Source organism: Tigriopus californicus, chromosome 6 (genome assembly GCF_007210705.1).
Source record: "Tigriopus californicus strain San Diego chromosome 6, Tcal_SD_v2.1, whole genome shotgun sequence".
Classification (NCBI taxonomy): Eukaryota; Metazoa; Arthropoda; class Copepoda; order Harpacticoida; family Harpacticidae; genus Tigriopus; species Tigriopus californicus.
In genome coordinates, this window is record NC_081445.1 from 10,374,540 (window position 1) to 10,377,642 (window position 3,103).

The window sequence follows — 3,103 nt, forward strand, 5'->3', positions numbered from 1 at the left end:
GGGATCGGCTTTGAACACATTGAGTTACGTGATTCTCAAAATCAAGTTCCGAAATCAGGGAACCAGTGAGTTGATGGCTCGTTTGTCTGCTTTGGTTGACCCTGAGTAACGCAAGAGAAGTCGATCAGCAGGACACCCTGCTGCCCGACTACCAAAATGTGTTCGAAGTAAAGTTTGAAATGGCTTGGTTGGATTGACTTTTCTTTGACAAGCCCTCTAGTTGAAACTCAATAACGCATGAGAAGTCGATCAGCCCGACACCCTGCTGCCCAACTACCAAAGTGTGTTCAAAGCAAAGTCTCAAGTGGCTTGGTTGGAGTGACTTTTCTCTGATAAGTAGTGATGTGTTTCAATCCGGAAGGTCAGCTTTTTAGCTTAAAGGATCTCGGTTTGGGCTCCCATCACAAGCTAAAGAGAGTACAATAACAAAACCAAAACTCCTTAAATGAGTGGCAAAACGCGACCCTGCCGTTCATGGTCTCGGAACCAGTGTTGCTTTCAAATTCGTTCCTGATCTTGGGTCTTCATTTCTCTCCCCTTTTTCGTTGAAATGCGAGCCCTACCAGAGGTTCTTCAAGCTAAATAGCTGATTTTCCCGCCGTATGGAATCAAATTCCCAAATTTTCAAATGGACTAAATCAAATTACCGCAAATCAAATTGTTCCAAATTCCAAATTGAAACCAAATTAACCAGAAATAGGAATGGGCAAAAGAGTTGAAAGACTAGATATGGTAAAGGTAGGTATGCTTGCAAGATTATCACGTTTTCCTCTTGTGACATTGCGCAAAGACACTGCTCATCAAAGTTAGATTTTCTTTGGGCTTTTTCAATAACATGTCTTTAAAAAAAGGGAGAGAAATCTTCGAGGTTGTTAACAATACCAAGTTCGCTCTAAATAATAGCTCTATTTAAGAACACGGACGAAATTCGGGGTGACTGAAGTGCGGAATTTATAGAAATGATCACGAACTTAGTGATGGGACCGTTGCCTCAAAAGTCTCTAGCATTCAATGCAATACCGGTCCAATGCCAGATTCAAAATTTATCATGTAAGTTTGAGCCTTTCTGACACATTGGCACGGACGCCAAAATGGATCAAAATTAAATCCAGCTCATTATTGAGCACACCCAAAGAGTTTCAAGTAAAACTACAAAATGTTAATAGAACCCAAGCTGATTTTTTGGTGATTTTTCTGGTGGGCACCTTTGGACGGTGGATCTATCGCCTTCTGGCCACCATCGGCGTCATGGACAACCTCAAGGAGGCTTGAACCAAGCCTTGTGTCAGAATGTATCAGGCTTGAAAAGTTTCGCATTGTCTCATCAGTATCATGAACCTCACGAGTGAGAACATGCAACTAGTGCTTTAGATTATTTTGGAGATCAGTCACCTTTAGATGCAGCTGATTGTTATTATCAAATTTTTGAACATGGTCTGTAAGTAAGTAAGCTGGTTAAACTACACTTTAGGGGACACACGGAAGCAGCAGTAAGCTACGTTGGGAAGAGGAGGAGGTGGGGGCGACAAGGACTTGAAATGGATAGTCGGAGGGAAAAAGACCACTGTGGGACCGTGGACAAAGAGCGACAACCACAGTGGTGGGCATATGTTGGAAACTGATTCAACAGATTAAGAAATCGGCAAGTCAGCAATGGTCAAAGAATTACGGCTTATTAATCTCAGACTGGAGAATGTATCCAGAATTCGGAAACCCGAAACTATGCAAATGTCACAACTATTTCTTGTTGTGAAACTCTGACCAATGGAGTGGTTAAAGCAAAGTGATTTTCTAATTCAAATTGTGATCTCATTCCATGATAGGTGATGGCAGGCAATAGATAATACAGGAAACAGTAATGTTGAGTTCTTTTTTTTAGTTTGAGTATAAACCTCACAGTCTTGAGTCAGTTAACATATATTGTTCATACTTTTTCTCTTAGAAGCCATCACTTACGTTCAAAGACAAGGGGTTTCTCTGGAAACTAAAATCAGTAGCCATATCTCGTTAATATTTCTATTTCTTGACCCATCTATGCTCAGCTCCCATCTAATCGTGCCGCAGAGTAGGCTTGTTCAGGCAATTGGCCCCACGTGCTAAGAAGCTACTACTGCAACTAGCGCTCCCTCCTTCTCTTTATGTCCCCCAAAGTGTATCATTGCCGAATTTCATTTTCAATGAAGAACCTTCAATGAGAGACTACCTCGATGGATGAGGGAGGCCAATGCGGAGCTCGCTTTCAATATTTGCCTCCAAAAATGACGTTTGCGCTCAATGACTCAAATCAGAATCTTAGTCGTGATATTGTTCCTTCCGATCGAGGACGGTCTGAAGTTCTGAGGAAATGGTCTCGGCAGTATGGCGACCCCAAACTCGATCAGTGCACATACAAGATCATTGATGGTAGCGAGAGTGTCACTTCATCACATTAGTAGTGTACGCTCATTGCCATAAATCCAGTACAATTTATTGAAGACCAACACGCATCTGTATTGTTAGTTAACAGACGCCCAGCTAACTGGTTGGAGAGTGTAGAGAGGATTAAGGGTGTGACAAAACTTCCTAAATCCCTCATCTTTGACATTACATTTTGCATTGGTCTTCCCCAGTCTTCCCACGAATTTCCAGCATTTTCCATAGCATTTGAGAGGACCTTTGCTTCCAGACAAAATAGGGTGGCGGAAATAACAACAAATATAAATGTTGTTAAATTGTTTTTTTTCTAGGTATCATTTTCTGTCGCGTGGTAACAGAACGAAGTCCCAAATTCCCTTACTTGGATTCCTTGCCTTCTCAATTCGATGGAGTGAAGGCGCTAAATCGGTAACTTTAATTTTGATTTTAAGCCGTAGAACCATTGAAATTTTCTAGATATTACAGACGAGGTGACACTCCCATTGTGCCGATCTTGGGTGGCTTAATCTTCCAATATCTCCATGCCTTTTGGAACAATTCCGAAATTGCTGACTATAAACTGAATTTCCCATGCTGGACCACATGGTGCAGGCTCAACCACAAGCTCTTGTATTGAAAAAACTTTCACCCAGGTGCTATGTAGAGTCGGATCCATCAACTTGTTGCCACAATGATGATCTGTAGTTGG

General features: G+C 41.7%; 1 protein-coding gene and 1 long non-coding RNA gene across 5 annotated transcripts in view; one reads left to right on the forward strand and one right to left on the reverse strand.

Annotated features, from left to right (window-relative positions):
- Window positions 1–3,097, forward strand: part of LOC131882703 (uncharacterized) — a 4,851-nt gene extending 1,754 nt beyond the window's left edge. The window contains exons 2-3 of the long non-coding RNA XR_009373523.1: window positions 2,727–2,823; window positions 2,881–3,097. This is a non-coding gene — a long non-coding RNA (uncharacterized LOC131882703). The remainder of the gene's footprint in view (window positions 1–2,726; window positions 2,824–2,880) is intronic.
- The window catches only part of LOC131882695 (uncharacterized), a 23,302-nt gene that overhangs the window by 11,215 nt on the left and 8,984 nt on the right, over window positions 1–3,103 (reverse strand). The window lies entirely within an intron of this gene.